Here is a 20,164-nt window from a genome sequence, read left to right as displayed (position 1 = left end):
ATCCAGTCTCTTCTTGGTGAAACCCTCATGCCAACACTCAATTCTTAATACCAAGTTTATTAAAACAGATACCATTTGCTCCAAGAAAACTGTTCCCACTCATTTTGCACAGACACCACATCCTCTGCTCCAGGAAAACTGGACCCTATCCATTCCCATACAGACACTATGGTTCCACATCTTCTACACCAGAAAAACTGGACTCCACTCTTTCCACATAAATAACACATGGTTTTCACATCCTCTGTACCAGGAAAACTGGTCTATATCCTTTCCTGCATGGGCATCATATGGTTTCACATTCTCTACTTCTTCCTGTACAGACAGTGTATGGTTCCACATCCTTTACATCAAAAACAAAAAACAAAACAAACAAAAAAAAAAACTGGGTCCCATCCTTCCTGTGTGGATACCACATGGTTCCCACATCTTCTGCTCTGTGAAAACTGGGCACCATCTTTTTCTACATGGATACCATATAGTTCTCACAATTGCATCACTGCTTACACTTTTGCCTGTTAGGTTATACAGAAACAAACCAACCTAAATTCAAGTCCTTGCAAGTCCCTTATCCTCTCTGAGCTTTGGATGCAATAGTTGTGCAATGTAATTCTTAGCAAATGACCCAATGAAACACACCGAACAATTAGAGTGTCCTTGGAGGAAGCCAGCAGAGATGGTTGCCCTGCTTCACTGGTACCTTGCTTTGGGCTGAGCAGGAGCTTAACCTCCAGAATAACACTGCCATCTTTTTGCTTTATTTGGCCTTGTTGTTTCTCCATTTGGGAGCCAAATTATAGCCTCATAAAACAGCAGGGGTGCCAGAGAAATAGCTTAAATACAGTAACTATTAAAACCTCAAACTGCTGTGCTAATTAAATTGCCTTATTGCAACAAATTTTGTAATACAAGACATGTAAAAATGCCAGTCTCCCTTTTTGACAAGAGGAAAACACCCCTTCTAGTCATGCCCATGTTTGGCTCCAAGGCAGACCTCGGGCCCAGGGGAAAGTGTATGCTGAAATCAGCTGGCTGGATTTCTCTGCTCCAGGGAGACTTCCTCAGTTCAGTCAGTGAAGGTTACTTGGGGCCAGAGGATAATACAGAAAAACAAACAAGAGCCACCAAACAATTGCTGACTGAATCCAAGAGTTCAACAGAGAAGCTCAGAGGATTTTTGTGCAAGCAACTGGTCAGTAATGGCTGACCACCTGGGGTCTACCAGGGAATACGGTAAGTCCCCTATGCATAAAAAAAGGACACTGGTGTCCAGCCCTTACATGACAGAGAGAGACAGGCCAAATTAAAAGGATATAAATGTAAATGTATAGAGCACCGGGGCCAAAACAAAGGCTCTGGAGCCAGACTGCCCGATTTGGAACCTAGTCTACCATTTGCCAGCTGGATGACCTTGAATAAGTTACTTATTAGCCTCTCTATGCTTCATATGTAAGACAAGGCTAATACCAATAGGAATTTTAAAAAGTTGGGTGAGGATTGAACGAGTTAATATAAAGACCTGCTTCACACAGGGCCTAGCACCAGTCTATCTGCACAAAATTTGGGGAGTATTACTGCAATCGCTATACCTGAACAGTGTAAAAAATACTGATCAGGAGACTGGAGCTCTGGTCCTGACTCTACCTCGAAACTGAGGCCCTTTTCCTTCTGTGTCTTTATATTTATTTATTTATTAACTAGGGAAATAAGGAAGAGTTTAATTATCTCCAAAATTCCTTCCAGCACTAAAATATGATGACCGATTTGACTTGTACTGGGTTATGCATGATATATTTCAGTACAGTATGGGACAGAGTGGGACATCAAAAGGAAGACATTAATTCCAGTCTACAACAAGCACCATATTGGGTGCCATGCATTGTGCTAGGCACTAAGTATTTGCCAGGGTCAATAAAAGGACAGTGGATCAAGTCCAGATATATCAAAACATAAGTCTCTGGCTGTGTGGACCTGGATCTCTTCCCTCTGCCTGTCCCTGACTCTCAGAGTCCAGTAAACATGCACAGGGTCTCAGTCAGGGTCACAGCAGAAGAGAGACAGCACATCAAATAAGATAACTGAAGGAGGGTTTACTAAAGGGACAATGTACAAAGGGTGTAGAGAAACTAAAGAGGCCACCCCGTTTTAAAATGTACCCAGGATTTTGTTTGTATACAGTTGTGGGGAGACCAACAGACTCAATGACTACCACCGAAAAGCTAATCTGTGATTCGCAGTTCCCAAGAGGAAGGGGTATGCCAGTTCATGGGGGAGCCACACGGGAAGCACCAGCATCAGTCAGGACACAGAGAGGGCAGGAGGAAAGCATGGGCAAGAGCATTTATTGTGGTTTCTTCAGGAACAGGTGAGGCAGTGCAAGCAGGCTCAGCAAGTTTAGGATTGGACAGTTTAAAAAATTTTGGTGGGCTCTGCACTGTAGAAGTAGGTCCTAGTTGCCTGGTACCTGGTCCTGGGATATTTGGGGCAGACGGACAGTGCCTCTGACTACAGGAGTCTTATACAAGAAGGTGCTGGGGGTAAGGACACAGAAAAGGCATGGCCCACGCATGTCTTTTATTATCTCAAAGAATTAGCTAATTCTAAGAAGGGCAGTCCCACCCTCTCCTCAGATTCACAAGGTCCCAAGTTGTCAAATCATAATAAATACAATAGGCAGAAGACATGATTAATAAACACCTGCAGGCCTAAAGGGACAAGAAAGGAAGTAGTTACCTGGGCCCAAAAAAAGAGAGTCGCAGCAAGACGGACATTTTGAAAGGAGTTGCGGCCCAGCCAAAGGATGTAGTCAGCCCACAGTGACCCAGCGTAAAAGGTCCTCAGCAAAGGCAACCTCCCGCCTCCCCTCCTTTGATTTCTGGTCAGGGCTCCCCATCAGCAAAATCCAGCTGAAAGTCAAATGGCAAGGGGAACCATTGATGTGGTCCACACAGGTCTGCCTGCCCAGGCAGAGTGCAGGATGGAGAAGGGAGGGGGGAGTGAAACTGGAGGGGAAAGAGCAGACATCACATGGTAAGAACACATCCACATCAAGACTGGAACCACAGCAGAAAAACCCGGAGCTGTTTCTGCTTCAGGGAGAACTTGCAAATGTCCTGCTAATAATAAAACAAAACCCTAGGTTGAGGGCTGCCTAGAGATAGAACATCCAAAGATGAAAGAAGGAATTTATTTCTTCATTCCAACCCTTGGCCTCTTCCTTCTTCTCACTACAACTGTGGAATGCCATGGGGAGAGACAGGTATGATTTCGTTCATCTCCTCCAGATAGGAACCTTCCGTGAGTGCATTCTCCAGGCACTCCATGATATTTAAAAGCCTATTGTGTTCCAAGACACGCTGACCTCACCTCTGTTGCCAGGAAACCTGCTGCAGACTCTAGTGCCTGAGTACCCTTGTCACTGCTGTCCCGAGATGATGCAGGAAGAAGCAATCGACTGATGCTGATGCTTATGGTTGGAGCAGAGTGAACAGCACTCACCTGCCATTAAGAAAGCCAGATCTGCTCCAGCAGCTTAGATCCATGCCTGCAGGACACATCCACTGCAGGCTGTTGAAGAAAAGTGAATAGTACTGTGCAATCATCAAGTGAGGGGTGCCTGGGTGGCCCAGTTGGTTAAGCATCTGACTTCAGCTCAGGTCATGATCTCACAGTTCGGGAGTTCGAGCCCTGCGTCAGGCTCTGTGCTGACAGCTCGGAGCCTGGAGCCTGCTTCAGATCCCGTGGTTCCTTCTTTCTCTGCCCCTCTCCCGCTCACTCTCTCGGTCTCTCAAAAATAAATAAATGTTAAAAAAAATTTTTTAAGTCATTAAGTGAGCCTACTCTGTGCTTCATTCTGGGATGTGAGGCTGAAACACACAGAGCTCCTGCCCTTCAAGGATTAGCAAAATATTAAAAGGAGACAGAAATAAACCACTGATAATGATGCAGTGCATAAAATTAATCATAGAACTCTATGCCAGGCCTCTGCTGTGGATGAGGGAAGGCAGCAAGGGGCAGATCAGCCTAGACGATAGAGTAAAAGTTTTTTCTTGAGAGGAGGCAAAAACATCTTACCCTTTTTATGTACAAAGTTCAGATAGACATACAAGATATAAACAGATACACATTTCTGTGGAAATAAAATCTCTTAGGAAGTGAGACAATTAGGAAAGAAAAGACCTAAAAAGGATTCATTAAGCAGGTGATAATGACAAAAAGGTTCAGAAACATTGAGCTCAGTGGATAGAAGAGGTCCTTGCATTGTCTGGGTGGCTCAGTAAGTTAAGCATCTGAATCTTGATTTCAGCTCAGGTCTTGATTTCAGCTCAGGTCATGATCCCAGGGTCATGGTGACAGGGTCAAGCTCTGTGATGACGGTGTAGAGCCTGTTTAGGATTTTCCCTTTTCCAACCTTTCTCTGCCCCTCCCCCACTCGCACGCGCGCACACACACCGTCTCTAAATAAATAAATAAGTAAATAAATAAATAAATAAATAAATTTTTAAAAACAACAGCTTGTTTTTTTAAACTATGAAATTATTGTCAAATTGGTTTCCATACAACACCCAGTACTCATCCCAACAGGTGCCCTCCTCAGTACCCATCACCCACCCCCATCAATCCTGTTTATTCTCACTTTTTAAGAGTCTCTTATGTTTTGGCTCCCTCCCTCTCTAACCTCTTTTTTTTTTCTCTTCCCCTTCCCCATGGTCTTCTGTTAAATTTCTCAGGATCCATATAAGGGTGAAAACATATGGCATCTGTCTTTCTCTGTATGACTTATTTCACTTAGCATAACACTCTCCAGTTCCATCCACATTGCTACAAAAGGCCATATTTCATTCTTTCTCATTGCCCCGTAGTATTGCATTGTGTATAAGAACCACAACTTCTTTATCCATTCATTAGTAGATGGACATTTAGGCTCCTTCCATAATTTGGCTATTGTTGAAAGTGCTGCTATAAACATTGGGGTACAAGTGCCCCTATGCATCAGTCCTCCTGTACCCTTTGGGTAAATTCCCAGCAGTGCTATTGCTGGGTCATAGGGTAGATCTGTTTTTAATTTTTTGAGGAACGTCCACACTGTTTTCCAGAGAGGCTGCACCAGTTCACATTCCCACCAACAGTGCAAGAGGGTTCCCATTTCTCCATACCCTCGTCAGCATCTATAGTCTCCTGATTTGTTCATTTTAGCCACTCTGACTGGTGGGAGGTGACATCTGAGTGTGGTTTTGAATTGTATTTCCCTGATGAGGAGCAATGTTCAGCATCTTTTCATGTGCCTGTTGGCCTTCTGGATGTGTTCTTCAGAAAAGTGTCTATTCATGTTTTCTGCCTATTTCTTCACTGGATTATTTGCTTTTCAGGTATGGAGTTTGGTGAGCTCTTTATAGATTTTGGATACTAGCCCTTTGTCCGATATGTCATTTGCAAATATCTTTTCCTATTCTGTCAGTTGACTTTTAGTTTTGTTGATTGTTTCCTTTGCAGTGCAGAAGCTTTTTCTCTTCATGAGGTACCAACAGTTCATTTTTGCTTTTAATTCCCTTGCCTTTGGGGATGTGTCAAATAAGAAATTGATGCAGCTGAGGTCAGAGAGGTCTTTTCCTGCTTTCTCCTCTAGGGTTTTGATGGTTTCCTGTCTCACATTCAGGTCCTTCATCCATCTTGAGTTATTTTTGTGAATGGTGTAACAAAGTGGTCTAGTTTCCTTCTTCTGCATGTTGCTCTCCAGTTCTCCCAGCACCATTTGTTAAAGAGACTGTCTTTTTTCCATTGGATATTCTTTCCTGCTTTGTCAAAGATTAGTTGGCCATACTTTTGTGGGTCTAGTTCTGGGTTTCTATTCTATTCTATCCTATTCCATTGGTCTCTGTGTCTGTTTTTGTGTCAATACCATACTGTCTTGATGATTACAACTTTGTAGTAGAGGCTAAAGTCTGGGATTGTGATGCCTCCTGCTTTGGTCTTCTTCTTCAATATTACTTTGGCTATTTGGGGTCTTTTGTGGTTCCATGCAAATTCTAGGATTGCTTGTTCTAGCTTCGAGAAGAATGCTGGTGCAATTTTGATTGGGATTGCATTCCATGTGCAGACTGCTTTGGGTAGTATTGACATTTTAACAATATTTATTCTTCTAGTCCATGAGCACGGAATATTTTTCCATTTCTTTCTGTCTTCTTCAATTTCCTTCATAAGCTTTCTATAGTTTTCAGCATACAGATCTTGTACACCTTTGGTTGGGTTCATTCCTAGGTATTTTATGCTTCTTGGTGCAATTGTGAATGAGATCAGTTTCTTTATTTGTCTGTCTGTTGCTTCATTATTAGCGTATAAGAATGCAGCTGATTTCTGTACATTGATTTTGTATCTTGCGACTTTGCTGAATTCATATATCAGTTCTAGCAGACTTTTGGTGGAGTTTATTGGGTTTTCCATGTATAGTATCATGCCATCTGTACAAAGTGAAAGCCAGACTTCATCTTTGCCAATTTTGATGCCTTTGATTTCCTTTTGTTGTCTGATTGCTGATGCTAGAACTTCCAACACTATGTTAAACAACAGCGGTGAGAGTGGACATCCCTGTCTTGTTCTTGATCTCAGGGAGAAAGCTCTCAGTGTTTCCCCATTGAGGATGATATTAGCTGTGGGCTTTTCATAAGTGGCTTTTATGATATTTAAGTATGTTCCTTCTATCCAGACTTTCTTGAGGGATTTTTTTAAGAAAGGATGCTGAATTTTGTGAAATGCTTTTTCTGCATCGATTGACAGGATCATATGGTTCTTATCTTTTCTTTTGTTAATGTGATGTATCACGTTGATTGATTTGTGAATGTTGAACCAGCCCTGCAGCCCAGGAGTGAATCCTACTTGGTCTTGGTGAATAATTCTCTTTATATGCTGTTGAATTCGATTTGCTAGTATCTTGTTGAGAATTTTTGCATCCATATTCATCAGGGATATTGGCCTGTCATTCTCTTTTTTTGTTGGGTCTCTGTCTGGTTTAGGAATCAAAGTAATGCTGGCTTCATAGAATGAGTCTGGAGGTTTTCCTTCTTTTTCTGTTTTTTTGGAACAGCTTGAGAAGGATGGGTATTATCTCTATTTTAAATTTCTGGTAGAATTCCCCAGGAAAGCCGTCTGATCCTGGATTCCTGTTTGTTGGGAAATTTTTGGTAACTGATTCAATTTCTTCACAGGTTATGGGTCTGTTCAAATTTTCTATTTCTTCCTGTTTGAGTTTTGAAAGTGTGTGGGTGCTGAGAATTTGTCTATTTCTTCTAGGTTGTCCAGTTTGTTGGCATATCATTTTTCATAGTATTCCCTGATACTTGCTTGTATTTCTGAGGGATTGGTTGTAATAATTCCATTTTCATTCATGATTTATCTATTTGGATCATCTCTGTTTTCTTTTTGAGAAGCCTGGCTAGAGATTTATCAATTTTGTTTATTTTTTCAAAAAACCAACTCTTGGTTTCATTGATCTGCTCAACAGTTTTTGTAGATTCTAAATTGTTTATTTCTGCTCTGATCTTTATGATTTCTCTTCTTCTGCTGGGTTTGGGGTGTCTTTGCTGTTCTGCTTCTATTTCCTTTAGGTGGGCTGTTAGATTTTGTATTTGGGATTTTTCTTGTTTCTTGAGATAGGCCTGGATTGCAATGTATTTTCCTCTCGGGACTGCCTTCGCTGCATCCCAAAGCATTTGGATTATTGTATTTTCATTTCATTTGTTTCCATATATTTTTTAATTTATTCTCTAAGGTTGACCCATTTATTCTTTAGTAGGGTGTTCTTTAGCCTCCATCCTTTTGGAGGCTTTCCAGACTTTTTCCTGTGGTTGATTTCAAGCTTCATAGCATTGTGGTCTCAAAGTATGCATGGTATGATCTCAATTCTTGTATACTTATGAAGGGCTGTTTTGTGGCCCAGTATGTGATCTATCTTGGAGAATGTTCCATGTGTACTCAAGAAGAAGTATATTCTGTTGCTTTGGGATGTAGAGTTCTAAATATATCTGTCAAGTCCATCTGATCCAATGTATCATTCAGGGCCCTTGTTTCTTTATTGATCCTTTGTCTAGATAATCTATCTATTGTTGTAAGTGGGGTATTAAAGTCCCCTGTAATTACCACATTCTTATCAATAAGGTGGCTTATGTTTGTGATTAATTGTTTTATATATTTGGGGCTCCCGTATTCAGCACATAGACATTTATAATTGTTAGCTCTTCCTGATGGATAGACCCTGTAATTATTATATAATGCCCTTCTTCATCTCTTGTTACAGCCTTTAATTTAAAGTCTAGTTTGTCTGATATAAGTATGGCTACTCCAGCTTTCTTTTGACTTCCAGCAGCATGATAGATATTTCTCCATTCCCTCACTTTCCATCTGAAGGTGTCCTGAGGTCTAAAATGAGTCTCTTGTAGACAGCAAATCGCTAGGTCTTATTTTTTTATCCATTCTGATACCCTATGTGTTTTGGTTGGCGCATTTAGTCCATTTACAGTCAGTGTTATTATAGAAAGATATGGGTTTAGAATCATTGTGATGCCTGTCGGTTTCATGCTTGTAGTATGTCTCTGGTACTTTGTGGTCTTTGTAACATTGCACTCACAAAATCCCCCTTAGGATCTCTTGTAGGGCTGGTTTAGTGGTGATAACTACCGTCAGTTTTTGTTTGTTTGGGAAGACCTTTATCTCTCCTTCTTTTCTGAATGACAAACTTGCTGGATAAAGGATTCTCGGCTGCATATTTTTTCTGTTCGTCACATTGAATATTTCCTGCCATTCCTTTCTGGCCTGCCAAGTTTCAGTAGATAGGTCTGCTACTGCTGTTAAGTGTCTACCTTTGTATGTTAGGGCCTGTTTATTCATAGCTGCTTTCAGAATTTTCTCTTTATCCTTCTTTTTTGCCAGTTTCACTATGATATGTTGTGCAGAAGATCGATTCAAGTTACGTCTGAAGGGAATTCTCTGTGCCTCTTGGATTTCAGTGCCTTCTGCCTTCCCCAGATCAGGGAAGTTCTCAGCTATGATTTGTTCAAGTACACCTTCAGCCCCTTTCTCTCTCTTTTCCTCTTCTGGAATTCTTATTATACAGATATTGTTGCATTTCATCGTATCACTTAGTTCTCTAATTCTCCCCTCATATTCCTGGATTTTTTTATCTTTCTTTTTCTCAGCTTCCTCTTTTTCCATAATTTTATCTTCTAATTCACCGATTTTCTCCTCTGCCTCTTCAATCCGAGCTGTGGTCGCCTCCATTTTATTTTGCACCTCATTTATAGCATTTTTTAGCTCCTCATGACTGTTTCTTAGTCCCTTGATCTCTGTAGCAATAGATTCTCTGCTGTCCTCTATACTTTTTTCAAGCCCAGTGATTAATTTTATGACTATTATTTTAAATTCATGTTCCGTTATATTGGTTAAATTGTTTTTGATCAATTCGTTAGTTAGCTGTTGCCACTTCCTGGAGTTTCTTCTGAGGAGAATTCTTCCATTTCATCATTTCAGATAGTCCCTGGAGTGGTGCAGAACTGCAGGGCACTTCCCCTGTGCTGTCTGGAGTAACTTGTGTTGGTGAGCAGGGCTGCAGTGAGACCTGATGTCTGCCCCCAGCCCACCGCTGGGTCCACAGTCAGACTGGTGTGTACCTTATCTTCCCCTCTCCCAGAGGCAGGACTCACTGTGGAGTGGTGTGGCCCCTGTCTGGGCTACTTGCACATTGCCAGGCTTGTGGTGCTGCTTCTATGGGATCTGGTGTATTAGCCGGGGTGTATCCGCAAGGTGCACAGGGGTAGGAGGGGCAGGCTTAGTTTGCTTTGCCGTGGGTGGTCCCCTGTGGAAAGGGCCCTGCAGCACCGGGAGGGAGGCAGGCAGACCCATCAGAGGGATGGATCCACAGAAGCACAGCATTGGGTGTTTGCAAAGTGCAAGCAAGTTCTGTGACGGGAACTGGTTCCCTTTGGGATTTTGGCTGGGGGATGGGTGAGGGAGATGGCATTGGCCAGCACCTTTGTTCCCCACCAAGCTGAGCTCTGTCCTCCGGGGCTCAACAACTCTCCCTCCCGTTGTCCTCTATCCCTCCCACTCTCCGAGCAGAGCTATTGACTTATAACGTTCCAGATGTTAAGTCCTGCTGGCTGTCAGAACACACTCCGTCTGACCCCTCCGCCTCTGCAAGCCAGACTCAGGGGCTCTGCCTTGCCGGGTGGGCTGGCTGCCCCTCCACCGCCCCGGCTCCCTCCCTCCAGTCCGTGTAGCACACACCACCTCTCCGCCCTTCCTGCCCTCTTCCATGGGCCTCTTGTGTATGCTTGGCTTCTGAGAATCCATTCTGCTAGTCTTCTGGCAGTTTTCTGGGTTATTTAGGCAGATGTGGGTGGAATCTAAGTGATCAGCCTACACCGCCATCTTCTCGATCCTCCAAGAACAGCTTGTTTCTTACACATATGTGAGTTTATACTTAGGTTACTCAGCCTTTCTGTGCCTAAGTTTTGTCATCCACAAATTAAAGATAATAATTGTACCATCTCTTACATACTGTGATTAAATCAGATACTACATATAAAGTGCCTAATAGATATCTGACACATAATAAATGCCCAACAAATATATGCTACTGTCACTAATCCATTCAGCAAATAATGTTCATCTATCAATCCAAGAAAACGTAAAACCTTGCTGGCGTCCTTAAGGAGTGTTAGAAGAAGTGGCCTGGCACAAAAGATAAAAGCTTCAACTTTGCAGATAGACTGGAATTTTAAGTCAGGATTCACACTGTGCCAGCAAATCGTTTAGCTTCACCTAACCTCAAGTTTGCTTCTGTAAAGTGGACAGCATAACACCCACAACACGGATTTAGTGCCTAGTGTGGGCCACAGGGGAAGGGCTGGGAACAGAAGAGTGAAGGAAACAGCCGCACTCCTTTTGGAGTTCCCCTCTGAACAGAGTAGACAGACAATAAACACATCAATGAGTAATTATGTCACAGAATGCCAGGGAGTGATCAGCATCGAAAAGAAAGATAAAGCAGACTAGGTTTTAGAATGAAGAGTGATAAAGAGTGCTATTAGAGTTTCCTGGGAAGTACACTTGGGGAGGTGACATTTGAGCACAGACATGAATGAAGTGAAGGAGTGAACCCTGTAATTATCTGGGGAAATGGTGTTCCAGGAAAAGCGAACACTAAATGCAAATATCCTGAGACAGGAATATGTTAGGTGTTTTTGAGGCTAGACTTGCTGGAAAACAATGAACAAAGGGGCACATGGCGGGAGAAGAGGTCAGAAAGTGAGCCAAGGAGCAGGATTTTATTTTAAGTCTGACCAAGGATAAGAACAGGAAAACAACATGATCTGATTTATGTTTTAGGAGGATGTCTCTGGCTGCTGTGGACAGAGCAGCAGGAAGAAGAGCAGAGCAAGTAGTTTGGACGCTACTGATATAGGTAAAGCAGTTAACACTTTGGCCAACACAACAAATATTCAATCAAAAGGACATTAGAAGAAAAAAAACCCACTTCAAGGCAAACAACATAAAGAATTTCCATATGCCTCCCCTGTCATTTCTTGGTGCTCTTGTCTGAGATGAATGTGGGGCCAAATAAAAGCACTGGTCTGATCCACTTAGGTGTCTCCTAAGGAACATTATATTCAATGTTGAAAAGGTATAAAAGTCCATCCCTATCTGTATATCAAAATCGTATCAACTTAAAATGACTCTAGTAAATGAAGGAGTTCCTGGGTGGCTCAGTCAGTTGAGCAACCGACTTCGGCTCAAGTCATGATCTCACAGCTCGTGAGTTTGAGCCCCACGTCAGGCTCTGTACTGACAGCTCGGAGCCTGGAGCCTGCTTCACATTCTGTGTCTCCCTCTTTCTCTGCCCCTAATCCACTTGCATTCTGTCTCTGTCTCTCTCAAAAATAAATAAACATTAAAAAAGAATTTTTTTAATGAAAAAAAAAGTACTCTAGTAAATGAAGAAAATATCTGAGAATTTCAAAAATTGTGATTGTTACCAAACTTTAAGCATAAACCAGATTCATATCTCAGTGCCTGGAATACATGGTAGGTAATCAGCAATTATCTGTTGAGGAATGAATAAATTTAAAAAATCCCAAACAAACTGCACTGTGGAGACAGAGTCTAAAAGAAGATATAAAAACCCCTTGGGGCTGTTTATCTTATAATTAGTATAAGTATAGAATCTCTTCTTGATAGTTTATTTCTAGAATTCAGGAAATCCAAGTGACACAAGTGGGTGTGAAACCAACACTTGGCTATACATCTTTAAAATGAATTTTGATCAGGGCACCTGGGTGGCTCAGTTGGTTAAGAGTCTGCCTCTGGATTTTGGCACAAGTCATGTTATCACAGTTGTGAGATCGAACCCCATGTCTGACTCCATGCTAGGATTCTCTCTCCCTCTCCTTCTGCTCCCCCCCCCCCCCCCCGTGCATGTGGCGCTCTCTCTCTCTCTCTTAAATAAATAAATAAATAAATAAATAAATAAATAAATAAATAAAATTAATTCTGATCAATCATACTTTCCTAGGTGGGTAAAATTATCAAGTAGGAATAGTACCTACAATAGGTACAATAATACCTACAAAAGGTTGATGTCTAGATTATATTAGGTGCCCAATAAATATTTTCCAATTTAGTTGAAAAGCATATGAATAGAACTCTGTTTAAAAGTATGCTTACATCCTTTTCCTCAAGTTCCAATAAATTAAACTCCTTTCCAATTCCCTACATACAGAAAAGTCACTGACTTCTGCTTCACTTAAAACCATTTTAGGAATGTGATAGGAAAATAAAGCAAGGTTACTTATCCACCATGACCACACTTTGTTCATCAGGATTCAATTCCAAAAGGTTAATCTTGAGTACATCAGCAAGCCAAGAGATGCAACAATGCTTGATGGAAAAGCTTACAGGAGTCATACCTATTACTCTTAATTTCAACCATCTATTTCCATCACACAGGAAAGAACAAGGATTGATGAGAGAGCACTTCAGTGGAACTCTTATCCATAAAGTCACTGGCAAGAATGGAAGAGGTCTTTTTAGATACATCAGTCTTTGAAAGAAACAGCATTTCACACCTTTTTCATCTGGAACCAGATTAATCCCCTGGGATTAGACAATTGAGGAACTTCTGGACATCAAGGCAGTTTCAATTTACATACCCTTCCTTGACCCCCTGGCTCTGCCCTCCACTGTCACCCATCTGAGGCAACGAACAGAATGTCTTCCCCAGTCCCCAACCAGTGGAAAATGAAAAAAACATCCGACTTTTCACCCCATATCATTTTCATCTTTCGTCTTAATTATCACCACCAAAAGTACAGAAATCATTATCTTTACGATGATGAACGTAAATGATGATTTCCCATATAAATTTCATATTATAAAAGAGGTTGTAATGGATAATGCAAATTGCTAATGGCCTTTTTTTCCTGGACTGAAAAATTGAGGTGCTTAACAAAATGAAATTAAATCTGAGCTATTTTCAAACAAGTCAAGAACTTTAATTATTTGGATGGTAAAAAAGAAGGAGAGATAAACTAAATTTTTTAAATGGTCATATTTTTAAATAGTTTCTCTTTCCACTACACTGCTCAAGCTTTCTCTCTAGAAAGCTCAATGCTTGTCTTGTTGTGCTCAGTAGGTTTTAAACTACTGTGAAAATTGTTCATTGTGATTTTTTCATTAGCAGTACTCTTTAGTAAGTTCGAAGCTTATTCCAAATAAACATTCTCTTTGCTCTATGGCATTTTAATTGGTTCCCATCCACCACAGCTCCTCACAAAGACAGATGTTGTTGGTGATACCATCTCCTCTCTAATTAGAACACGTTGATTTGAGCAACAACATTAGAGATTGTGATTTACTAAAGAAGAATCCTAGAACTGCCCAGTCAGATCAAGCTAGCTGAGGTGTTAGCCAGCATAATAGTGGCTGAACTATTATGTTCGGAAGTCACAACAGACCTAGGTTCAAAGCTACTTACCATCTCTATCAGTTAATCTCCATGAAGTGTGATGAAGGCAACCTGTGAGAGTTATTGAGGGTTAAATGATAGAATACATAAAAGATGCCTAGAACAATGGCTGAAAAATAGTAAGTATTTGATACACAGAGAAAAAAGTAACTTCAACTATGACTTTAAAACTTGTAAATGAATTATTATTCATTCAATAAATATGCATTGACCACTCAATATATACCAGACACTGTTCTACACATGGGATATATCAAAGAACACAGACTTCCCTGGAAAAAGAAACAATAAATAATAAATGTCATAAACAGGTATGTAGTAAGTGCCCCCCAAAGGTAAGAGAATAGAGCTGGATGCAGGAGATGGGAAAAGGGGATTGGGTGGAGACAGAGTTTGCTGGTTGCAATTTTAAGTAGGGTAACCAATATGGATTCTACATTTTGAAGGCAGAACCAAAAAGGTTTACTGAAGGACTGGATGTGGGACATGAGAGAAAGGAGAGGAATTCAGGTTGATTGCAAAGTTTCTGGCCTGAGTAACTGCAAGGATAGAATTGCCGCCCAAAGAGATGGGAAAGACTGGAAGTGGTGCAAATTGTGTGGCGAATGCCTGTGCATGTATGGATATGGGATGTGACTGAAAGGAAGGAGTTAAGGATGACTCCAAGCATTTTGACAAGGATAGAGTTGCTGTCAGTTGGGTGTTGAGTGTCTGTGTGTGCTACACCACCTTCTATCCACCAGTGTCTGGACATGGTGACTGTCTTAATAAAATGTTAGGGAAACATCCAGATCTTTTATTTAGCTTGATGATGTTTCACTATATTACTTCAGTAGAAGTTCTGGTGTGATAAACCTCCCTTTCTCTATTTTATAACAGAGGAAGGTAAAATGACAGGGTGTGCATACGCATTAAAATGTCAAATATACACAGCTGTTTATAGGTGCACATGTACCACTAACTGGTTATTGAAAGTAATAAGTACTCAATACACTTTCTTTTCATAAAAGAATGACCATATGACACTAAGCAATTAACGAACAGTTAAGAAGGGCCATGAGTGGTGCTGTAAGGAGATAATTTGGCATAGCAAAAGTTATAGCCATGGGGAGTTAGGTTGACCAACCATCCTGGTTTACATGAGATGTTCTCACTGAAAGTCCTGTGACCCATAAAACTCCTCAGTCCCAGGCAACCTAGGACAGTTGGTCATCCCAACAGAGGATGTTGAGTTTAGGACATGTTAAGTTTGGAATGTCTATTTGACATCCAAGTGTAGATGTAAGGGAAAAGAGATGAATATATGCATCTGGAATTTAAGAGTCAAGAGACATAAATTTGGTTGCCAGCATATATATGGTATTTAAGACAATGAGATTGTGTAACACTATGGGATTTTATATTCAGTAGGAAGTATTTACCAATAGAGATTTGTTCAGCATATACTGAATGCCTCAGAATATAGGTAACAGCCACAGCACAACAGAAAATACAGACAAATAACCAATTAAGTACAGTACATTTTGTCATGTACAAGCTCAGTAGTGGTCTCCTCAAGGACAAGATGATTGCACAGGTATTTGAAGGATGAAGAGGAGCTTTCCAGGCAGATGAAGCAATAGAGTGAGAGGGAGTTCAGAGCAGAAAATACAGTATGTGTGATAACACAGGGAAGTTAAACAGCATGACAGGCTTCAGAAAATATCAAGAAGTTTGCTGGTTCAGGCTCATGAAATGAAAGGATGGAAGTAATAAGAAATGAAGAAAAAAAAAACCTGATTATCACCAATGGGCAGGCACTTGAATTCCAGCAAAAACAGAAACACAGGGCTTCTTGATCAAACACCACGGGTATATCAAAGGCCCACTATAAGGAACTGCAACATGGTGCTGCTGTTCAGGCTTCATAGCTCATTAGAAATATAAATGTGGGAAAGTAGTCTTCTCTATTTTTAGTGCCTTCATCTAGTACTGGAAATAACAATAATCATGAAATATTTGGTCCATTTCCTTCATCAGTGTGACATACAAATGGGATAGTGAAGCCCATTTGTGCTAAGTAACATGATGGGTTTAAAAGGATTGTTATTCTTTTGTAATTCTGTTGACTTTACCATTCCAAGCAATGGTAAAAATCAACCATGTCCAATAGACAAAAAAAAAAAAAAAGTCATAAGACATATTTGTAGCAGAAAGGGCAGCTGGAGGCCCACATGTGTTTTTTCAACCACAGTGTGGGTCACATAAATCTGTAACATTTTAGAACTAAAAGAATTCAATTATGAGTTTGGTGTTTTATTAACTTATTTAGCAACAGAACTCTTTTGTCATACAGAATCCTGAATATAATCTTAAATTATAAATTTACTAAAAGTGTGATGGTCCTGTGTGAATCCTGGACTGGGGGAAGGGGAGACAGTTTTTCCTGTTCAACTTCCCTATGGCCATTCTTACTGGCCACTAAAACACATCCAAGAACACTAGAGTTCTACACAATAATTTTAAGATAACTGCTGTAGGGGGGTGCATGGGTGGTACAGTCAGTTAACCGTCCGACTCTTGACTTCAACTCAGGTCATGATCTCACAGTTTGAGATCAAGCCCCATGTTGGCCTCTGTGCTGACAGTGTGGAGCCTGCTTGGGATTCTCTCTCTCCCTCCCTCTCTGCTCCTCTCCTGCTCTCTCTCTCTCTCTCTGAAAATAAATATTTTTTTTAAAAAATGTAACTGTTGTAAATAATGTAATCCAATATGTTCATTCTATAGGTGAGACCAAGGGCCAAAAGGAATGGCATTTACCCAAAATCAGAGTTAATCAGCTCCGCATGATATAATTTCCACTGTGAATACAACAGAATAGCACTATTCCTGGCCCTCTATTATATTCTGCTCATTGCTTAGTATCCTGTGATCATTTTTATACAATTTTTTAATAAGTGTATTGAGTACTTATTAGTTCTAATAACCAGTTAGCATTACATGCACACATAGACTTAGGCAAATCAGGATGGTTGGTTGCTACCTACGATAACACTCCCGAGGTCAAAAACACACAGGGCAGAAGATAGGTTATAACAAAACTAATCTAGCACTTACCTGAAAGCCTAGCTTCCAACCTTGAAGATATAATTTCATTCATTTTAAAAAGAATCCTGGGTGGTTCAGTCAGTTAAGTGTCTGACTCTTGATTTCTGCTCAGGTCACAATCTCATAGTTTGTTTTTTTGTTTGTTTTTTTGTTGTTGTTGTTGTCGTTTTATTTTAGTTTCTATGATTCCACTTCCTTTATTTTATTTGTGTTTCTAATTTCCTTAAACTGAAGGTGAACTAGTTTCTTAAACAAAATATAGAAAATATAAACAGAAGTAATAAATAAAATTTATCTATAGCCTTACCACTATCCAAAGCCAATTATTGTTAAGATTCAGACATATTCTTTTCTGTGTTTTTATTTTTTTTTTTGTCCTTTGTTTTTTTATTTTTTTATTTTTTTTATTTTTTTAATATATGAAATATATTGTCAAATTGGTTTCCATACAACACCCAGTGCTCATCCCAAAAGATGCCCTCTTCAATACCCATCACCTACCCTTCCCTCCCTCCCACCCCCCATCAACCCTCAGTTTGTTCTCAGTTTTTAAGAGTCTCTTATGCTTTGGCCCTCTCCCACTCTAACCCCCCTTTTTTTTCTTCCCCTCCCCCATGATTTCTGTTAACTTTCTCAGGATCCACATAGAGTGAAAACATATGATATCTGTCTTTCTCTGTATGGCTTATTTCACTTAGCATCATACTCTCCAGTTCCATCCACATTGCTACAAAAGGCCATATTTCATTCTTTCTCATTGCCACATAGTACTTCATTGTGTATATAAACCACAATTTCTTTATCCATTCATCAGTTGATGGACATTTAGGCTCTTTCCACAATTTAGCTGTTGTTGAGAGTGCAGCTATAAACATTGGGGTACAAGTGCCCCTATGCATCAGTATGTAGCCCTTGGGCAAATTCCTAGCAGTGCTACTGCTGGGTCATAGGGTAGGTCTATTTTTAATTTTTTGAGGAAACTCCACACTGTTTTCCAGAGTGGCTGCACCAGTTTGCATTCCCACCAACAGTGCAAGAGGGTTCCCGTTTCTCCACATCCTCGCCAGCATCTATAGTCTCCTGATTTGTTCATTTTGGCTACTCTGACTGGCGTGAGGTGATATCTGAGTGTGGTTTTGATTTGTATTTCCCTGATAAGGAGCGACGTTGAGCATGTTTTCATATGCCTGTTGGCCATCTGGATGTCTTCTTTAGAGAAGTGTCTATTCATGTTTTCTGCCCATTTCTTCACTGGATTATTTGTTTTTCAGGTATGGAGTTTGGCGAGCTCTTTAGAGATTTTGCATACTAGCCCTTTGCCCGATATGTCATTTGCAAGTATCTTTTCCCATTCCATTGGTTGCCTTTTAGTTTTGTTGATTGTTTCCTTTGCTGTGCAGAAGCTTTTTCTCCTCATGAGGTACCAACAGTTCATTTTTGCTTTTAATTCCCTTGCCTTTGGGGATGTGTCAAATAAGAAATTGATGCGGCTGAGGTCAGAGAGGTTTTTTTCCTGCTTTCTCCTCTAGGGTTTTGATGGTTTCCTGTCTCACATTCAAGTCCTTATCCATTTTGAGTTTATTTCTGTGAATAGTGTAAGAAAGTGGTCTAGTTTCCTTCTTCTGCATTCTCCCAGCACCATTTGTTAAAGAGACTGTCTTTTTTCCATTGGATGTTCTTTCCTGCTTTGTCAAAGATTAGTTGGCCATACTTTTGTGGGTCTAGTTCTGGGGTTTCTATTCTATTCCATTGGTCTCTGTGTCTGTTTTTCTGCCAATACCATGCTGTCTTGATGATTACAGCTTTGTAGTAGAGGCTAAAGTCTGGGATTGTGATGCCTCCTGCTTTGGTCGTCTTCTTCAAAATTACTTTGGCTATTTGGGGTCTTTTGTGGTTCCGTATGAATTTTAGGATTGCTTGTTCTAGCCTCGAGAAGAATGCTGGTGCAATTTTGATTGGGATTGCATTGAATGTGTAGATAGCTTTGGGTAGTATTGACATTTTAACAATATTTATTCTTCCAACCCATGAGCACAGAATGTTTTTCTATTTCTTCATATCTTCTTCAATTTCCTTCATAAGCTTTCTATAGTTTTCAGCATACAGATCTTGTACATCTTTGGTTAGGTTTATTCCTAGGTATTTTATGCTTCTTGGTGCAATTGTGAATGGGATCAGTTTCTTTATTTGTCTCTCTGTTGCTTCATTGTTAGTGTATAAGAATGCAACTGATTTCTGTACATTGATTTTGTATCCTGTGACTTTGCTGAATTCATGTATCAGTTCTAGCAGACTTTTGGTGGAGTCTATCGGATTTTCCATGTATAATATCATGTCATCTGCAAAAAGTGAAAGCTTGACTTCATCTTTGCCAATTTTGATGCCTTTGATTTCCTTTTGTTGTCTGATTGCTGATGCTAGAACTTCCAACACTATGTTAAACAACAGCGGTGAGAGTGGACATCGTGTTCCTGATCTCAGGGGGAAAGCTCTCAATTTTTCCCCATTGAGGATGATATTAGCTGTGGGCTTTTCATAAATGGCTTTTATGATATTTAAGTATGTTCCTTCTATCCCGACTTTCTTGAGGGTTTTTATTAAGAAAGGATGCTGAATTTTGTGAAATGCTTTTTCTGCATCGATTGACAGGATCATATGGTTCTTATCTTTTCTTTTGTTAATGTGATGTATCACGTTGATTGATTTGTGAATGTTGAACCAGCCCTGCAGCCCAGGAATGAATCCCATTTGATCATGGTGAATAATTCTTTTTATATGCTGTTGAATTCGATTTGCTAGTATCTTGTTGAGAATTTTTGCATCCATATTCATCAGGGATATTGGCCTGTCATTCTCTTTTTTACTGGGTCTCTGTCTGGTTTAGGAATCAAAGTAATGCTGGCTTCATAGAATGAGTCTGGAAGTTTTCCTTCCCTTTCTAATTTTTGGAATAGCTTGAGAAGGATAGGTATTATCTCTGCTTTAAATGTCTGGTAGAATTCGCCAGGGAAGCCATCTGGTCCTGGACTCTTATTTGTTGGGAGATTTTTGATAACTGATTCA

The 20,164-nt window shown here is 40.3% G+C and overlaps 1 long non-coding RNA gene across 1 annotated transcript; it reads left to right on the top strand.

Moving 5' to 3' along the window:
- The first annotated feature begins 1,125 nt into the window (after positions 1-1,125).
- Positions 1,126-11,917, top strand: LOC128311673 (uncharacterized). Its single transcript, XR_008290180.1, has 3 exons — positions 1,126-1,233; positions 9,520-9,651; positions 11,380-11,917. It is a non-coding gene; the product is annotated as an uncharacterized LOC128311673 (long non-coding RNA).
- The last annotated feature ends 8,247 nt before the right edge of the window (positions 11,918-20,164 follow it).

The sequence above is a fragment of the Acinonyx jubatus genome, chromosome D1 (assembly GCF_027475565.1).
Source record: "Acinonyx jubatus isolate Ajub_Pintada_27869175 chromosome D1, VMU_Ajub_asm_v1.0, whole genome shotgun sequence".
NCBI lineage: Eukaryota > Metazoa > Chordata > Mammalia > Carnivora > Felidae > Acinonyx > Acinonyx jubatus.
The sequence above is the reverse complement of the archived record's forward strand: the minus strand, read 5'-3'. Positions and strand labels throughout refer to the sequence as shown.